Genomic DNA, 21,054 nt, shown 5'->3' with positions numbered 1-21,054 from the left:
GGTTGGGGCCCGGAGAGATAGCACAGTGGCGTTTGCCTTGCAAGCAGTCGATCCAGGACCAAAGGTGGTTGGTTCGAATCCCGGTGTCCCATAGGGTCCCCTGTGCCTGCCAGGAGCTATTTCTGAGCAGACAGCCAGGAGGAACCCCTGAGCATCGCCGGGTGTGGCCCAAAAACCGAAAGAAAGAAAGAAAGAAAGAAAGAAAGAAAGAAGAAAGAAAGAAAGAAAGAAAAGAAAGAAAGAAAGAAAGAAAGAAAGAAAGAAAGAAGAAAGAAAGAAAGAAAGAAGAAAGAAAGAAAGAAGAAAGAAAGAAAGAAAGAAAGAAAAGAAAGAAGAAAGAAAGAAAAGAAAGAAAGAAAGAAAGAAAGAAGAAAAAAGAAAGAAAGAAAGAAAGAAAGAAAGAAAAGAAAGAAGAGAAGAAGAAAGAAAAAGAAAGAAGAAAGAAAGAAAAGAAAGAAGAAAGAAAGAAAGAAAGAAAGAAAGAAAGAGAAGAAAGAAAGAAAAAAAAAAGAGAAAGAGAAGAAGAAAGAAAGAGAGAAAGAGAGAAAGAGAGAAAGAAAGAAAGAAAGAAAGAGAGGAGAGAGAGAAAGAAAGAAAGAAAGAAATAAAGAGAGAGAGAGAAAGAAACAGAGAGAGAAAGAAAGAGAGAGACAGAGAGAAGAAAGAGAGAGAAAGAAAAAAAAAAAGAGAAAGAGAGAGAAAGAAAGAAAGAGAAGAAGAGAGAAAAGAAAGAGAGAAAGAAAGAAAGAAGAAGAAAGAGAGAGAGAAAGAAAGAGAGAAAGAGAAAGAAAGAGAGAGAAAGAGAGAGAAAGAGAGAAAGAAAGAAAGAGAAAGAAGGAAAGAAAAAGAAAAAAGAATAGAAAGGAAAAAAGAAAGACATGTCTCATTTTAGACGAAAAAATCAGCAATAAAATCAGTAAAATAATAATAATAATAGTAATAATAATGATAGTAATAAAGTAACTTAGGGGAAAATTAATTAAATCAGTACTATCATCCAAAGCTTGAATTTTTCAACAGTACAAGTTTTAACTTGAAGTTTTCACCATAATAAAATATAATAAAACATTGCTTAATCATACTGGTCTTTGGGCTCAGGAGAGTGTATTTTTTTTCCCTAATAGATGCATTTTAATGAGTCCCCAGAGTATTTTAATAATATGTGTTTCTGGCACCAGAAGAACATGGGGTCTAAATAAATTATCCGTCCCCAAGTGAAACTCTCAGAACACTGAGAATTAATTGGAAAACAGCATGACAGAGAGAGAGAGAGAGAGAGAGAGAGAGAGAGAGAGAGAGAGAGAGGTGGAGAGAGACAGAGACAGCAAAACAGAGACAGAGACAGAGAGATAGAGAACTGCCGCTCTAATCTTAGGCCCTGCTGTGGGAATCCAAACAGATTAATAAAAACTGGATTTGTTAAGGGCCAGAGCGGTGTCACAAGCAGTAGTCTGTCTTCTTTGCATGCACTAACCTAGGACTGACCACAGTTTGATCCCCCTGGCGTCCCATAGGGTCCCCCAAGCCAGGAGCGACTTTGGATCGCAGAGCCAGGATGAATCCCTGAGCATCACCGGGTGTGGCCTCAAAACAATACGAACAAAGAAATAAAAAACTGGGTTCGTTCTATTTTTTAATGTGCAGCTGTTAGGATGTATATGGTACAACATGATCCAAAAATATATGCTTGTTCATAAAAGAAAAAAAAATATATATATGAGTAATGGCTTGGGAAATGGAGACTTTTCTTTCATATATGTATATATGGGAAATATAATGCAAGTATTATAATTGTTATGCTATGTTGCTATGTTATGTTGTATTGTATTATGGGATGGGATGGGATGAGATGGGATGGCATGGAATGGCATGGGATAAGATAGAATGGAATGAGATGGAATGGCATGGGATGGGATGGAATGGCATGGGATGGGATGGGATGGGATGGGATAAGATAGGATGGAATGAGATGGAATGGCATGGGATGGGATGACATGGAATGGCACGGGATGGGATGGGGTGGGATGGGATAGGATAGAATGAGATGGAATGGCATGGCATGGGATGGGATGGGATGGGATGGGATGGGATGAGATGGGATGGGATGGGATGGGATGGGATAAGATAGGATGGAATGAGATGGAATGGCATGGCATGGGATGGCATGAGATGGGATGGTGTGGTGTGATGTAATATGGTAAGGCATGGTATAATATGGTACGGTATATTATAGTATACCATATATATTATATGTTGTTATGTTGTGCAGTGTTTTGTTGTGTTATATTGTGTTATGTTATGTCATATCATGCTATGCTATTGTATAGTATAGTATGTTGTTGTTGTGTTGTGTTTAGTTGTGTTATGTTATGGCATTAGTTGTGTTATGTTATGGCATTCTATGGTATAGTATACAATGTTGTTATGTTGGGTTATGGTATCCTTACGTTATGTAATCTTATATTTTATATTTTATTATTTTGTTATGTTATATTGCATCATGTTGTCATATGTCATCATGTTGTGGTGCTTTGGTGTGTTGTATTGTGTCATGTTGTATTACGTTACGTTATATTATGTTGTGTTGTGTCATGTCATGTTATGTTGTGTCGTATTGTGTTATGTTGTATAGTTGTGTTACAGTATGTCTTGTGTTATGATGTTTTATATTGTATTCTGTTATGTCTATATTATGTTATGTTACTATGTATTGTATCTTATGTTATCTTATGTTTGTTATGTTATGTTATAGCATAGTAATGTATAATATGTTTTATGTTATGATATGCTATGTTCTGTTGTATCATGTCACATTATGTTTTGTTATAACAATAGGATCCAACTATATTATTATAATAGGACTCCATTATATATTGTATATTTTATATCCCACATACAAATCATATATACTACATTGTCAACAGAATATAATGTCGAGGATATAATGCATCACAGATGATGGACAATATATATTTATATATTTTATTATATTATATTTTACAATTATATAAATATATATATTTTTAAATTATATAAATGATCTATTTTATAAATATATATTATATATTGTAAATATATATTGTAATCGTATATACACACTATAACATTCTTGTATGTTGTAATATGTGTTAGATATTAAAATATATGATATTATAATATATTGTGCCTATGCTTATTGGAAAGAATGGCCTGACATGCTTTTACACCCTGGCTAAGGATTTTGTCTTTACATGTTTTTACCTCTTTGGTGATTTTCGAGTTTCACACACACACACACACACACACACACACACACACACACACATATTTTGTGATTTATAATACCACCAAGGAGTGTCTGTAGCAACGGCCTCTGATGTGCTTGGAAATAGACTTTCAACACCGACACCAATCTAGATGACAACATTGAAATCAAAGAACAGTTCCTAAATTCTATTGTCCTTGAGCTAATCAAGTTTTCTGCACAAATATGATTAATATTTCTACTTGAGTTGATGGAACTCATTTTCCTTTTGTGAGGAAAAAAAATAAAACTTTTTTAAACACAGATATTGCGAGAATTTTCTTCTGTGTATCGTTTTGTTAACTCTTTTAAAAAATAATAAAAATCTCTCCTTATTAAACAAAGATAAAAAAACCATGCTTGAGAAGCAATAATATGAATAAATGAGGGCTTCGCCAAGGACACACTTCGGTATAAAATTAAAAATATTTCACCTAAGTGGTATAAAATATGGTGGAAAATGATGCACTCATGAGATGTGTCAATGAATAATTCACAGCTGTGATTTCCTCTGGAGTAAATGCATTTTTACCTTTGTGTAAGAGAAAAAAAAATCAACATGAGATGTATTTTCAGTCTGTTTTGGGGGTACAAATTACTGAATAATACATGTCAAAAATGTAATGGATATGTTAGTAAAAGAATGGGAGGGAGGGAGGGGAGAATGAAGGGGGAGAGAAGGAGGGAATAAAGAAAAAGGAAAGGAAGGAGGGAAGGAAGGGAAGGAGAGAAAGAGGGAACAATGGAACAAGGGAACGAGGGAAAGAAGGAAGGGGAAGAAGAGAAGAGTGGAAGGTAGGAAGGAAAGAGGTAAGGAAGGAAGGAGGGAGAAAGGAATAGGAAGGGAAGAAAGGAGAGAGGGAAGTAAAGAAGGAGGAAAGGAAAAAGGATGGAAGGAAAAGGGAAAGAAAGGAGGAAAGGAAATAAGGAAGGGGAAGGAGGAAAGAAGGAAAGACTGGAAGGAAGGAAAAGAGGTAGGAAGAAGGGAAGGAAGAAAGGAGGAAAGAAAGAAGAAAGGGAGGAGAAAAGAAGGGAAGAAGGAGGGAAGGCAAGAAAGGAGGAATGAAGGGAAGAAGGAGGGAAGGAAAGATGGAAGGAATTGGGAGATAAGGAAGAAGGGAAGGGAGGAAGAGAGGGAGAGAGAAAGCAAGGAAGGATAAAGGAAGAAAGGTAGGATGGAAAGAAGGAAGGAAGAATGAAAGAAGGGAAGGAAGGAATTAAGTAAAGTAGGTATAAAAAAGAATAAAGATAAGGAAGGATGGAAAAAAGGAGGGAGCGAAGGAAGGGAAGAAGAAGGGAAAGAAAAGAGGGAAGGATGGAAGCAAGGAAGCAATGAGGAAAAGAAGGAAAGGGGGAAAGGAAGGAAAGAAGGAAGAAAAGGAGTAAATGAAATAAGAAAGGAAAAAGAAAAGGAAGCAAGAAATCAAGGAAAGAAGGGGCAAGCAAGAGGCCAATTCAGGGTAGGGAAATCCCAAAACTTACACCAAATTTCCATCCGCCATCTGGACTTATTATTTGTCACTGACTCCGAAATTGCATCTGGCTGGAAGTGCATCTTACGAGCTGTAGTAAGAGAAATTTGAGGGACCACAGAATCCTACAAGACACTCTTTTTAACTCTTTGGATCTCCCTAATCCCAGTTCATGTCATGGGTGTCCAATTATGATTTTTTAGAATGCATGCAAGAAACACTCCATCGAATTTTAAGAAGGTGACAATTGACAGTATGTCCTTCTACAGAGCCACAAAAATATTGGATTCCCAGAGTGCTGAGGGCCCTGGGGGGCTTATTATGGGTGTTGTTGGTAGGACTGAATTTATGATTAAAATTTAGGACATAGAGCTGACCAAGAATTCCTGATTTTTTTAGAAGAATGAAGTCTCCAGCTTCTTATTACCATTTTTATCCTCCTCTTCAAGAAATGTCTCCTATATGCCAGGTTAAAAAAAATGAGATTTATTAATTATTATTATTTATTATTTTATTTATTTATTTTTTATTTATTTTTGTCATTTATTTTTATTATTTATTTATTGATTGTCATTTATTTATTTTTTATTATCATTACTATTTTAATAAAATGTCATTTATTATTCATTTGTTTATTTATTTTTTATTATTTTAATGTCATTTATTATTATTACTATTTTAATATAATATATTATTTTAATAAAAATCTTATTTTATTATTATTTTGTTTTCTAGGCATTTCTACGGCTTTGTAATTTTTATATAGTCATTATAAACTTCTCAAGGGGGAATATTCTATGAAAAGTTCCTCTACACTCCCAAATCTGCTAAAAAAAATGCATTTCCAAATTGGATCTTGCAGTTAAGAATAATCAGGCATACAGGAGAGTTCTAATGAGGTTTTGCTGGGCCATTGTCTGCCCAGGAACCGGTCCCCCAAGATGGTGATTTTGAAGAAAACTGGGAGCAAAAAAATAAAAGCAAAAATAAAAAAGAAAGAAAAGAAAAGGAAGGGCCAGATGTAGTCTGATGAAAAAAATTACCCTTTTATAAAATGTAGCTTAATGATTTGCAAATTAAAGAGATGGAAAAGTTAAGGCAGAGAATAGAGAGAGAGAAACAGAGACAGAGAGATGATCCCTTTGGACACAAATTGGGTGCTGGAAGGAGAGAAAAGGAGGGGCAGGAAAATCCTTCACAAACATTAGTGCAAATCATGGTGTCTAAAAAAGAGATAGATTATAGACAGACAAACAGATAGATAGATAGATAGATAGATAGATAGATAGATAGATGATAGATAGGTAGATAGGTAGATAGACAGAAGACAGACAGACAGACAGATAGATAGATAGATAGATAGATAGATAGATGATAGATACATAGATACATCGATAGATACATCGATAGATAGATAGATAGATGATAGATAGGTAGATAGATAGGTAGGTAGGTAGGTAGGTAGGTAGACAGATACATAGATAGATAGATAGATACATACATAGAAAGAAAGAAAGAAAGAAAGAAAGAGAAAAAGAAGAAGAAGAGAAAGAAAAGAAAGAAAGAAAGAAAAGAAAGAAAGAAAGAAAGAAGAAAGAAAGAAAGAAAGAAAGAAAAAGAAAGAAGAAAGAAGAAAAGAAAGAAAGAAAGAAAGAAAGAAAGAAGAAAGAAAGAAAAAAGAAAGAAAGAAAGAAAGAAAGAAAGAGAAAGAAAGAAAAGAAGAAAGAAAGGAAAAGAAAGAAAGAAGAAGAAAGAAAAGAAAGAAAGAAAGAAAGAAAGAAAAGAAAGAAAGAAAGAAAGAGAAAGAAAGAAAGAAAGAAAGAAAGAAAGAAAGAAAGAAAGAAGAAAGAAAGAAAGAAAGAAAGAAAGAAAGAAAGGTGATAGATACATACATACATACATACATGATAGGTAGATTGGTAGATAGACAGATGATAGATAGATGGATAGATAGATAGATAGATAGGTAGGTAGGTAGATAGATAGATGATAGATAGATAGATAGATAGATAGATGATAGATAGGTAGGTAGATAGATAGGTAGGTAGATAGACAGATAAATAGATAGATGATAGATACATAGATAGATACATAGATACATAGATGATAGATAGATGATAGATAGATAGATGATAGAAAGATAGATAGATAGATAGATAGATAGATAGATAGATAGATAGATAGATAGATAGATAGAGACAGAGAGGCCTACCAGAACTGTAATATTTATTGGGAATATAAACCCACCCCTATGAGTAGAAAGGGAATCTAAGTTAAAGAGCCTGCCTAGAATTTCTTCCCATCCAGCTGAGTTTCTAATATGGCAAAGAGGAAGCCATCATGGTTGAGAGTGAAGCCGGATATGCCATAAAAGTTGAGGACGATGGCTGCTGAATTCAATAACATATAATTTTCTCAAGCTCAATACTATTGATTTTGCTGTTCTTGGTGTATGCTAGGGTGTGTGTGAGGTGATATGTTCATGTTTTATTTTCCTGATTTTTAATATTTTAATTTTAACATTAATGAACGAATTGATTTTAATTTTTAATATTTCCCTGATTTTAATAATAAATTTTTTATTCATGTACCTACTTGCCATCTGTATGTCTCTGCTGAGAAGTGTCTGTTTATTTTTTCACCAGATTTTTTTTTTTGTTTGATTATTGGAACTACAAAATGTCATGCCAAGGGTAACTCTTGTCTCTGTGCTCAAAAAAAGAAAAATTAGTCCTGGAAATGTTCAGAGGACCTATTCAAGATGATGGGATCTGAGCCCAGATGGTTTCATGCACCAGGCAATCAACCTCCATTCATTCAGTCTTATCTCAACCGGTCCTCCAAATTTTGGGGATTCTTGACCTTGAGTCTATGACCTCTGTTAATAAATAAATAAATAAATGGGTATTTTAAACAAAGACTTGTGAATGTTACACACTTATTTTATTTTTTATCAAGAGAGACTTCTGTATTTATATTTTATTTTCTTATAACCTTTTAACTTGATTTCTTTCGAGAGGTCAAAAACAGGCAGCAAACAATTAGTTATCATTTGCATTCTCGCTCCAGAATTTTGTACTTCACCGATTCTGTCATTTTTAATTTATATACGATGGCGATAAAGAAGCCCGGTGAATTTAACGCGTGCAAAGAACTGTGTAATTTCTATTCCGTATCAATAGACAGAATTCACGGTTCAGGAAGAAAACACGATGGATGGACGAACTGTCGACCGGAATAATAGACCGGGGATTAGTGAGAAATAGAGGAATTGTAACCCCCGAAGGGCTCATATAGACACATTTTCATTCCTGCTGTGTTTCTCTTAAAAAATACAATTTTATTTTTGTTTCCTTTATTATTACCTCGACAGTAGTTTGTCTCAAAAATATTGATGGGCATTGCCAGATGTGGGATTTTTTTTCCAAGTCACAGATAAGGGCAAATGTAGCCCTGTGACAGATCTTATAAAACAACACACACACACACACACACACACACACAACACACACACAACACACACACAATGAGGCAAAGACTGGAGCCATAGCACAGCAGGGAAGGTGTTGGCTTTGCGAGAATGCTACCTAGGTCCCATCCCAGGCAATCCATTGGGTCCCTGCATTTACAGTGGCAGGTACATTGTCAGTTACAGGTCAGTTACATTGACAGTTACAAGGTCAGTTACAGGTCAGTTACATTGACAGTTACCTAGACACAAGGTCAGTTCCAAGGCAGTTCCAAGAACAGTCACAAGGGCAGTGACAGCGTCAGGCACAGGGTAGTTACATTGACAGTTACAATGGCAGTTACATTGACAATTACAAAGTCAGTTACAGTGTCAGAGGTCAATCCTACGGTCAGTTACAGGTCAGTTACAATGACAGTTACGAGGGTGTTGACAGCGGAAGTTACAGGTCAGTTACAATGACAGTTACGAGGGTGTTGACAGCGGAAGTTACAGTGTCTGTTACAGTGGCAGTTACAAGGGCAGTTTCAAGAACAGTCGCAGTAGCGGTTACAGCATCAGTTACATTGACAGTTACATGGACAGAGTGTTAGTTACAAGGTCAGTTACATGTGAGTTACAGATCAGTTTCATGGACAGTTCCAAGGCATTTACAGTGTCAGTTACATTGACAGTTCCAAGGTCGGGTACAGGTCTCTAACAGGTCAGTTACAGGGACAGTTCCAAGGTCAGTTACCTTGAGGTTACAGTGGCTGTTACAGTGGCCATTACAATGTAAATTCACAATTATCTGACATCTTCAATCTAAAAGGGACAATAGTCCACTTATGGCTGACCAGGGGCCTTCAACGTCTCTGTTTTCTTATCACCTCAACTCCTGGACTCTCTCTCCACTCCCAATTCACTTATTTTTTTCCTTTTGCATGCTGGGAATAAAATCCCAGTCCGCCATATGCCATATGGCCATGTCGTCTACTGGCATTTCCGTTGTTCTTTAGATCTGGAAGAAAGTTTTGCCCTATCATTAGCCTGGGAGGATGCTCTTGTCTCTGTGCTCTGAGGAAAACTTCTAACAGTGATCACTTTGTGGTGCTCACGATAAAATCTGTTTTCTTCTGAATTCTAAAATATGTGCTAAACCCATTATGTTCATTTATTTATTTATGTTTTGGGCCACACTTGGTGGTTTACTCCTGGATTTATGCTCAGCACTCACTACTATTTCTGTGCTCCAAGATCACTCTAGCTGCTCATTCATTGGTTTTTATCAATAAATGAAATAATCAATGCATGAATAATAAATAAATAAAATCAAATCCCATCCATAAATGAAAGGAATTGGTTGGATTAGGAAATGTGTGTTTCTTAGATACAGGAGAGAAACAACAAAGTTTCAAAGACAACATAACAGGATAACAGGAAAATAAAGTGGTCCGCACATTTCACCTGGGGGTGAGGGATAGGAGACCGGATATTGGGTTTTTTGAAAAGATATTGGAATAATGTAGTTGTAAAAAAAAAAACTTTCTCCATAATATTGTAAACCACAAAATCAAATGAATAATTGAATGTTGAGAAGAGTTAATTAAAAACATGAATCATCTTGTTCTGCCTCATATTTCTATGTCTTTCTACTAATTGATAAGAAAAAAAAGTGGGTGGTTCTAGGAGCAAAATGTTCTCATGAAAATTGAGTGGAAAAAAATGATCAGACCTAAATACCCAAGCCAAAGTCAACCACAATAGAAGCAAGAGACCCAACTAGAACAATCTCAACTTCAATTGGGCTTATTCCACTAGCAGGCCAGGGGGATAAGGGTAGAGGGACGAGATGCATGCTGGGAAGAATGGCGGAAAAGGTGCAATGCATGCTGGGAAGAATGGCAGAAGAAGCGCAATGCATGCTGGGAAGAATGGCGGGAAAAGTGCAATGCATGCTGGGAAGAGTGGCAGAAGAAGCACAATGCATGCTGGGAAGAATGGCAGAAGACGGTCAATCCTGGTGGTGGGAATGGCCCCAACTCCAAGTCACTATGGACCTGAAATACAACTGGGAAAGACTTGTCATTCAACATTGATTGGTCTCAATAAAAATTATAAAGAAATATAGAGAAAATTAATAAAAATTAAAATTTAAAGGAATAAAATCTAAAATATTTTTAAAAATAAAATGAAACCCCTTAAACTCAAAAATAAAGGATAGGTGTGTCCTTTAATAAATTTTAATACTTATATATTGATTTAATACTTGAATAAGACAGCCTTTCTATACTTACATATTAATGTAATATAATAAATAATGAATAAAATTATATTATTTAATTAATAATAAATTATGTTTTCATATGTTCAATATATATATAGTCGTAGATAAATAAGGGTATGGGAATTTCATCACCAAAAAAAATCTATATATTTAGTATATTTCAACTAAATAATTTTACTATCCTAAGAACCCTTTCGGTCTCCTTGGTGAAACAGAGGAAGGGATGAAGAGGAAAAACTTATATATAGTAGCATACAACTTGCTTTCGTTCATTCTATGTTTACATGATCATCTGTGATGTGTTATTTGGGCTAAATCTTGGTTTAATAAAGAATTCATTTTTCCAGGGCCGGAGTGCTGGCACAAGTGGTAGGACATCTGCCTTGCATGCTCTGACTTAGGACGGACCGAAGTTCGATTCCCCGGCATCCCATAGGGTCCCCCGAGCCAGGAGCGATTTCTGAGCGCAGAGCCAGGAGTAACCCCTGAGTGTCACCGGTCCCACCTCCTACTCAAGTATGATTGAGAATTATATCAGTTTTCTCAATACTCTTTTTAATCTGTTTGGTGGAGAATTTTTTCCATGGGGTCCAACCTTGGATATATTGGTTATCACTCGGGGCGGGGGGGCGCTTTCCCTCCAAACACAAAAGTGATGATACCAAAAATGAAAGAAATAGACGTGACATTGGTTGATATACTGATGGATATGGATAGAAAGAGAGACAACGGCATAGAAAGGACAGAGACAGACAAAGATAGATATAGAGACAGACAGAAAGAGATACAAAGATACAAAGACAGAGACAGAAAAGAAATACAGAAAGAGACATAGATAAGAGAAAGACAGCAAGAGACAGAGTGAGAGACAGGCATCAAAAGAGACACACAGAGAGAAAAACAGAAAGATAAAGATAGAAATACAGAGATAGAGAGAAAGAGATACAAAGACACAAAGACAGACACAAGAGATGTAAACAGAGACAAGAAATAGAGACACAGACAATCGAAAGAAAGAGAGAGTGAGAAACAGGCATTGAGAAAGACACAGAGAGACAGAAAAACAGAAAGACAGAGACAGAGATGAAGAGGCAAAAAGGGATACAAAGATACAAAGACAGAGAAGAGATATAGACAGAGACAGAGAAAAAGAAATACAGAGACATAGATGAGAGAAAGACAGAGTATGAGAGAGAGGCATCGAGAAAGACACTCAGAGACAGGAAATCAGAAAGACAGAAACAAAGATACAAAGAGAGAGATGAGAGATATAGACAGAGACAGAGTAAAAAATACAGACAGACACATAGATGAGAGAGAAACAGCGAGAGACAGAGTGAGAGAGAGGCATCAAGAGAGACAGAGAGACAAAAACAGAAAGATAGAAACAGAGATGCAGAGACAGAAAGAGATACAAAGATACAAAGACAGAGACCAGAGATACAGATAGACAGAGAAAAGAAATACAGAGACATAGACGAGAGAGAAAAACAGAGATAGAGTGAGAGAGAGGCATCAAGAGAGACAGAGAGAGACAGAAAAAAAACGAAAGACAGAGATAGAGATATAGAGAAAGAGATACAAAGATACAAAGACAGAGACTAGAGATATAAACAAAGAAATTCAGACAGAGACGCAGACAAGAGAGAAAAACAGAAAAAGTGAGAGACAGGCATAGAGAAAGACACACAGAGAGACAGAAAAACAGAAAGACAAAGACAGAGATACAGAGACAGAGAGACAGAGATATGAAGATACAAAGACAGATGCTAGAGATATAAACAGAGACAAGAAAAGAAATTCAGAGACACAGATGAGAGAAAGACAGAGAGAGACAGAATGAGAGAGGCATTGAGAAAGACAGAGAGAAACAGAAATACAAAAAGACAAAAACAGAACTACAGAGACAGAGAGTAAGAGATACAAAAATGCAAAGACAGAGACAAGAGATATAGACAGAGAAAAGAAATACAGAGACATAGACGAGAGAGAGAGACACAGAGTGAGAGAAAGGCATTGAGAAAGACACAAAGAGAGACAGAAAGACAGAGAGACAGAGATAAAAAGATACAAAGAGAGATGAGAGATATAGACAGGGACAGAGATAAGAAATACAGAGAGAGACATAGATGATTGAGAGAGACTGTAACGCCATCATAAGCAAGCGTGTCTCTCTCTCTGTGGCTCTATTTTTAAAAAATGAGATCATTTGCATCGGGCCCTGATGAATTATGCCCGTATGGGCATCTGCATATACTCGCTCATGAATATGCATGAGCATTTGCATATCCATCCTTGTCCAAAACAGAGCCTCCCGCACATTTGTGTTTGTCTGGGAGAGGCCTGTCTCCATATAGAGAGCTACAAATGGTTAAATATAGAAGATACTTAATATTTTTAGAACAAACATATAACATACAGGATGGTGGTTAGATTCCAGCTAGAAATTTGGATTTTTTTTTCTGTTTGTTTTTTTTTTAATCAAAGAAACCATACATATAATCAATCAATTCCACTGATTCTATAAGAATTAATTCTGATTTTAGCATGCAGCGGACCTTGCTTTTATTCTAAACAGCACATAACTTTCCCCCAGCACTGTCAGTAATAATATTCGAACCCAGAACCGAAGGGAAGTCAGCCCTGTCTCCCCCATTTTACAAAAAATAAATGTGATTTATTTTCTGTCTTTAAAAAACTTATTTTAAAATATTACTGTGAAAGACTTGTAAACGCACTTTGATCCCAATGAAATATATTAAAAATTATTTAAAGATAAAACCTTATCGCTTCTACATCAGTATAGTTATTAATAAGACTATTTTATTTAAAATTTGGAAATGAAATTTCACCTCTAAATATAAGAATTTAACATCTCTGGTCGGTGTTTTTTAAGGCTTCTCATAATTGATAATGCCTTGCAGACCTGACAATGAAAAATTAATCTTTCGGGAATGTCTCCTCTCTCTGCACGAATGCAAACATGATTTTTTTTCCTCTCCCCAAAATAAACTTGAATTTATTCACGTCTGTTTTTGGGTTCTTTCTTGTCGGGGGGGGGGGGGGGGTTCCCTTGGTCTTTGCCAGTTCACCTTGGCCTTGAAAATCGGATCCAAAAAATAAAAAGCCGTGAACCAAGTTATCCAAGTTGGCAAATAAAAGCAGGATTTTCTGTAATACCAGGCATAGAAAGATCTACATGAGAAGAATGCAAAAAGTAAAATGATGCCAGACACCAAGTAGAACGGAAACATAATAAAAAAATAAATGACAGAGGAAAATATCTTGGGTTATATCAAGTCAATCTGTGGAACACAAAAAGATGCCTTTTTTTTAAATCAAACTCTATCTCTCTCCATCTCTCTCTCTCTCTCTCTCTCTCTCTCTCTCTCACACACACACACACACACACACACACACACACACTTGTTTTTTCAAATTGATATAATAAAGTATCAAAAAATATACCAGTTACAATAAAATAAAATAAAAACCCATGGTCCCAAAATTAGAAGCCCAGAAACCAATCCTGCCTTACTGAGTTCTAGGGGTCCAGGGAGGGTCCTTCCTGTCTCTCCCAACTCATGGGAATTCCAGGGAAGGTCCTTCCTGCTTCTCCCAGTTTTGGGGGTCCAGGGAGGGTCATTCCTGCTTCTCCCAGGTTTGGGTGTCCAGGGAGGATCCTTCCTGTCTTCCAGTTTTGGGGGTCGAGGGGGGGGTCTTTCCTGCCTCTACCAACTCCTGGAGGCCCAGGGGAGGGTCCTTCCTGCCTCTCCCAGTTTTGGGTGTTCAGGAAGGGTCCTTCCAGTCACTCCTAGTTTTAGGGGTCCAGGGAGGGTCTTTCGTACCTCTCCCAGATTTGGGGGTCCAAGGAGAGTACTTCCTGCCTCTCCCAGTTTTAGGGGTCCACGGAGGGTCATTCCTGCCTCTCCCAGCTCTTGAAAGCCCAGGGAAGGTCTTTCCTGTCTCTCCCAGCTCAGGAAATACAGGAGGTTGTTCCTGCCTCTTCCAGCTCTTGGGGGGTGCAGGGAAGGACCTCTTGAGGTGCAGGGAAGGTCATTCCTGCCTCTTCCATCTTTTGGGGTCCAGAAAGGGTCCTTCCTGCCTCTCCCAGTTATTGGGGTTCAGGGAGGATCCTTCCTGCCTCTCCCAGCCCAGAGGGTCCAGAGTTGGTTCTTCCTGCCTCTCCCAGTTTTGAGGGGTCCAGGGGAGGGTCCTTCCTGCCTCTCTTACAGCTTCCAAGGTTCCAGAGAGGGTCCTTCCTGCCTCTCCCAGTTTTGGGGCTCCAGGGAGGGTCCTTCTTGCCTCTCCCAGTTTTGGGGGCCCAGGGAAGGGTCCTTCCTGTCTCTCCCAGCCCAGGGGGTCCAGAGTTGGTCCTTTCTGCCTCTTTCAGCTTCTGGGGGTCCAGGAAGGGTCTCTCCTGCCTCTCCCAGTTCCCAGGGTTCCAGGGAGAGTTCTTCCTGCCTCTCCCAGTTTTGGGGGTCCAGGGAGGGTCCTTCTTGCTTCTCCCAGTTTTGGAGGCCCAGGGAAGGGTCCTTCCTGCCTTTCCCAGTACAGGGGGAGGGGATGGTCCACGGAGGGTCCCTCCTGTCTTTCCCTAAATTTTTTTCTGATGGAGTTTTGGGCCTGGAATGTCCCATCAGACCTAAAAACAGTGTGTCTACTTCACTTTCTGTGTCCACTGTCCCCAAATAATTCCTCCTTGGCCCGAGAGACTCAATTTTTGGTGCCTTAAGAGAAATGAGCCTCCACAATCTCATTATGCCCAACCTATGACCCCTGACCTTTAACCTCAAACCTCCTTTTCTCTTACTCCTCTCTTCAATTCCTTTCCTTCCCTCATCTGTGTAATCTAGGATTATGGAAAATTCAAAGCATTGCTTCAGACCTGAACCCTTTCATTCTGTCTTTCTGGTCCTCTCTTGTACTACAGGAAGGTGAAAATCTATATTTGTCCTTCTGCTGATTTAACTCATTTGAATTGCCCGATTACCGTATTTTTCACTCTATAAGACAAACCTAATTTTTAGATAAAGAGAACAAGAAAAAAAAAATTCTATACAAATGGGGTACTAAAATAGTTAATAAACTCTAACTGAATAATATTCCAACCGTGTTAAGTAAACAGCAGTCAACGCCACATTAAAAATCATGATAAAAAATAAATAAAAATTTATAAATTTAAAAAAAATTAAAGATTTAAAAAAAGAATCATAATGACTGCATTAACAAATGGAGAGAATGTAAGGTTTTTTTGTTTTTGTTTTTGTTTTGTTTTGTTTTGTTTTTTGTTTTGTTTTTTTTTAGAAATCGTCTAGTTTTCTGATAACCCCAAGAATGCCTCATGGCTAGAATCAACATTCTCTGCATAAGACACATATGACATTTTATTCTATCTTTTTTTTGAGGGGGTGCGTACATGTTTGTAATCATGAATTAAATAGATATCATTGTAAATATTATACTCTGGGGGGGGTGCAAAAATATTATACTCTAAAATTATATATTATATATTATTATAGAATATGATATTATAAATATTAAATTTTAATTATTTATTTTATTTATTGTATTATTTTTATTATTTATTTTTATTATTATTTTGGGTGTTGAATTTTGCAACAGTGACCTCTCTTATCAACGTCTCGAAAAAAATCAGTGAGTCGTTCTGTGTTAGCGATAGCTGGGAAATTTCTTGCCAAGGAGCTCGTCTTGGGTTTGATGCTAATCCCATCTCTTTCTCTCTTTTTCTCTCTCTTTTTCTCTTTCTCTATCTCTCTTTCCATCCAGCTAAGGAAGATATGAAAATAAAATAAAATTGACATAGAAACAATTCCTACAATTGAAATATTATATATATTCTAACAGAATATATATCTGCCTTAGAATAATTTTTTCTAACAGAATATATATCTATTTTCTAACAGAAAATATATATCTATTTTCTAACAATATATATATATATTCTAACAGAATATATATATATTCTAACAGAATATATATATATTCTAACAGAATATATATATATTCTAACAGAATATATATCTGCCTTAGAATAATTTTTTCTAACAGAATATATATCTGCCTTAGAATAATTTTTTCTTCTTTTCCTCATCTAATATATATATATATATTCTAACAGAATATATATCTGCCTTAGAATAATTTTTCTAACAGAATATATATCTATTTTCTAACAGAATATAGATATATATTCTAACAGAATATATATCTGCCTTAGAATAATTTTTTCTAACAGAATATATATCTGCCTTAGAATAATTTTTTCTTCTTTTCCTCATCTAAAAAAACCAACATGTGTCTTATGGTCAGATGCATCTTATAAAGCCAAAAATAATGCCACCGGGTAATTGAAGTAGATTAATTCCCCATCTGACTGCTTGGTCCCTTAAGTCTAAAGTTCCCTCTTCATCGTGTGTTTGGCCAGAAAGACAATTTTGTCGGTGATTTTCAACTATGGTTTTTGTGGCTAGATGATATGTTGATTTTTTTTTCTTGCATGAGGAGAAAACTCAAAGAGAGCCCCTTGGAACTGAAAAAGTGATATTAGAAATCGAAAAATTATATACAAGAGAAAATCAAGTGGGTCCTAGGAACGTTGGGTGCTACCTGGGGGGTGTTTTTTCAGCTTCTGGTCTTGGTGTGAAGAGGGTCTTTGCCCGGAAGTGGGGCCGGAGAGAGCTGAATGCAGCAGGGAGAGGAGAGAAGGGGTGTTTGTGTAACCCAAGGGAACAGAGAGAGAAAAATATAAAGAGATGACTTTATATAAAATATAAATATATTTATATATAAATAAATATATTATGGTATGTATTTATTATTATATATTTATCATACATGTCAATGGGTTGGTAGATGAGTGGGTGGATGGATGAGTGATGGATGTATGGATGGATAAATGAATGGGTGGGTGGAATGATGGATGGATGGGTGGGTGGATTGTTGGATGAATGGATGGGTGGAAGAATGAATGGTGGATAGAAAGATGGATGGATGGATTGATGGATGGATAGGTGAATAGATAGGTGTATGTATGGATGTGGTGGGTGTATGGGTGGTTGTGTGAATGGATAGGTTGGTTAATAGATGGATGGGTTGGTGAATGGATGGAGAGATGGATGGAGGATGGATGGGTGAGTGGGTGGATGAATGGGTGGGTGAATGGGTGGGTGGGTGGGTGGTTATATAGATAAATAAACTGATGATGGGTGTTTGGGTGGGTGGTTGGATAGATGGGTGGGCAGGTGGACGTATGGATTGGTGGGTGGAATAATGAATGAATGGACAAATGATGGATGGATTTGTGGATGGATGGATAAGTGGGTGGGTGAATGGATGGATGAATGGGTGGGTGGATAAGGAGGGGGTGGGTGGCTTGTTGAATGGATGGATGGGTGGAAAAATGAATGGTGGATAGAAAGATGGATGGATGGAATGATGGATGGATGGGTGAATAGATAGGTGAATGGATGGATGTGAATTTTGGTGGTGGGTGTATGGGTGGTTGTGTGAATGGATAGGTTGATTAATGGATGGATGGGTCGGTGAGTGGATGGAGAGATGGATGGAGGATAGATGGGTGGATGGACGGGTGGGTGGGTATATAGATAAATAAACTGATGATGGGTGGTTGGGTGGATGGGTGGGTAGGTGGATGTATGGGTTGGTGGGTGGAATAATGGATGAATGAATGGACAAAGGATAGATGGATTGGTGGATGGATAGGTAGATGGTGGGTGGGTGAGTGGATGAATGGAAGGAGGTATGGATGGGTGTATGGGCAGATGGATGAGTGGGTGGGTGGATTTTTGGATGGATGGGTAGATGGATGGGTGGGTGGGAGGATAAATGATGGGTAGAAATCTGCATGGATGGGTAAATGGGTTGGTGGATGGATGGGCAGATGAGTGGAATGAATGCATGGGTATTATGGTGGCGGGTGTATGGGTTGTTGTATGGATGGATGGGTTGGTGTGTTGATGGATGGATAAATGAATGAATGAATGAATGAATGGGTTGGTGGATGTATGGGTGGTTGGGTGGGTGGGTGGATTGGTGAATGGATGGGTGGATGAGTTGGTGGATGGATGGGTGAGTGGGTGAATGGATGGATGGATATTTTGTTGGTGGGTGTATGGGTGGTTATGTGGATGGATGGGTGGTTTGATGGATAGATGAATGGATGGGTGGATGGATGGATGGGTGAATGGATGGGTGGTTGTATGGATGGATGGATGGATGGGTGGATGGTTGGATGATGGCTAGAGATAGATGATAATTATATGAACGGCTATGCTACCTCATGCATGAACGTGTGAGTGAATCGATTGATGCATGGTTGAATTTTTGGAGGCTCTGTAGATGACTAGATGAATATATCCATCAGTGGGGAGATGGCGTCTCATCTCCACACTTTCCGTCATCATATATTATCATTTCAATTCGATAGAATAAAGAATCCAACAACCCAGGGAGAGAAAAATAATCATTTTCTATTTTTTCCAAAATCCACTCAGACACACATTTTAACAAGATTCATGGTGATTAATGGTTCGTTTTCTGGTGCAGATGAAGATTTGTAGCCGGTTTTCAGAGAGATCTTCAGAGAAGCTGGTTTATTTTATACTTTCTCCATCTTTGATAAATAATAAAGATTTGCGGGAGAAACTATAATCCATCTCAATTGCCCCTGACTCGAGAGAAAGAATAGAAATTCTAGGAAACCGAGAAATTCCAGAGACAAGATCAGATTTAGTCAGAAATGACTAAAGAAATCGCAAGCAGAGAAAAGGCCATGTATGAAAAAATATAACAAACCTTCTAACATCTGGTGCGAACTCGATTTAAGTCTCTGTGGGTCATGTTAAGATTCTCCTCTTCACGTGTCAGAAGCGTGTTAAGAGATCGGACATCCCCACATATATGGATTAATCGTGTTTGGAAAGAGGAAGATGTGTAAAAAGATTGGAAAGTGGAAAATCACTGTGCAGAAAAAGATATAAAATATTATTATATAATACATAATATATAAATTATATGATTTATAATATTTATAAATATATTTATATAATATAATTATAATATAATATTTATGAATATATTTATATATTTCTGAGATATATTTAAATATCTAGATTTTAATATATCTAAATATCTAAATATATTTATATATTATTTAGGTAATATATATAAATATATTTATACCGCAGCTTTAGGGCATTTGCCTTGAATGCTTTAGGGCATTTACCCAAGAGAGATCTGGGTTCTATCCTCAGCATCCCGTATGGTGCCCCCCAAGCCAGGAGCAAATTCTGAGCACAGAGCCAGGAGTAACCCTTGAGTGTCGCCAGGTGTGGCCCAAAAAACAAATAAATAAATAAATATTATATGCATATAATATATAAATATATATAATATGTAAATACATATAATATATAAGTATACACAGAAAGAAAGAGAGAAAGAGAGAGATACAGAGACAGAGAGAGACAAAGACAGTGACAAGAGATAGAGACAGAAACAAGAGATACAGAGACATAGGCGAGAGAGAGAGAGACAAAGAGAGACAGAGACATAGACAGAGAGACAGAGAGATGTCAGTCCTACAAGGAGGAAGATGAAAAATAACTGGGGACATTGTCAAGTCCAACTTTGCAACGGTAAAAGGAAAAGTCATTCTTCATCACGAATGTTCTTGTCACCACGATGTTTAAAAAGCAATTAATTTAGATCTAAATCTACAACGTCTCCTGTACAACTAAAGGAGGTCCGAGGTCCAGGCACGAATATTAATATTGAAAGAACATGTCCCCCATTTCAATGACCCAATACGTTCAAGAAGCTTGAAAGAGTTTTGCTTCTGGAGCAAATCTACGTTCGAATGGGTTTCCTGTTTCAAGGTGGAAACTGTTGAATTTGGAGATAAGATCTGAAAAAATATTAAAAATCCATATAATGATAGATGATTGTTATATATATTGTTTTATATATAAATATAACAATATAATAAATCACATAGTACAATATGATAATATATATCATGACAGATAATGTGTATTATATTGTATTGTATTTATTATATTGTATTGCATGATATGACATGGCATGGCATGATATATTACATTACATTACAACACATCATGTCACGTCATATTGCAATGTGATGTTCTGTCATTTCATGTCATGATTTCTATTCTACCATATTATAATCACACCATATATTATATGATGGTATATTAATAATATATTTATAGATACAAAATATATTTTATTACATTATATGTTATAGCATGTAATATGACTGTATGGTATGTGATATTATATAATTATGATTATGCTTTATTATACATCATTTGATGCCATAAAATTAATATATCATATAATTATATATTTGTATAAAATTATTATATGAATTTCTAGGAATCCATATAATAAAATATCCCAGTGAATGTCTCCCTTTCTAATTGCTATTTTATCTAATTTGATCTAATCTATATTTTTATCTCCTCTGCCCACAGCTAGGTCATTTGGACTATTATTTATT

The sequence above is a fragment of the Suncus etruscus genome, assembly GCF_024139225.1.
Source record: "Suncus etruscus isolate mSunEtr1 chromosome X unlocalized genomic scaffold, mSunEtr1.pri.cur SUPER_X_unloc_2, whole genome shotgun sequence".
Lineage (NCBI taxonomy): Eukaryota > Metazoa > Chordata > Mammalia > Eulipotyphla > Soricidae > Suncus > Suncus etruscus.
Note: the sequence above shows the minus strand (reverse complement) of the source record.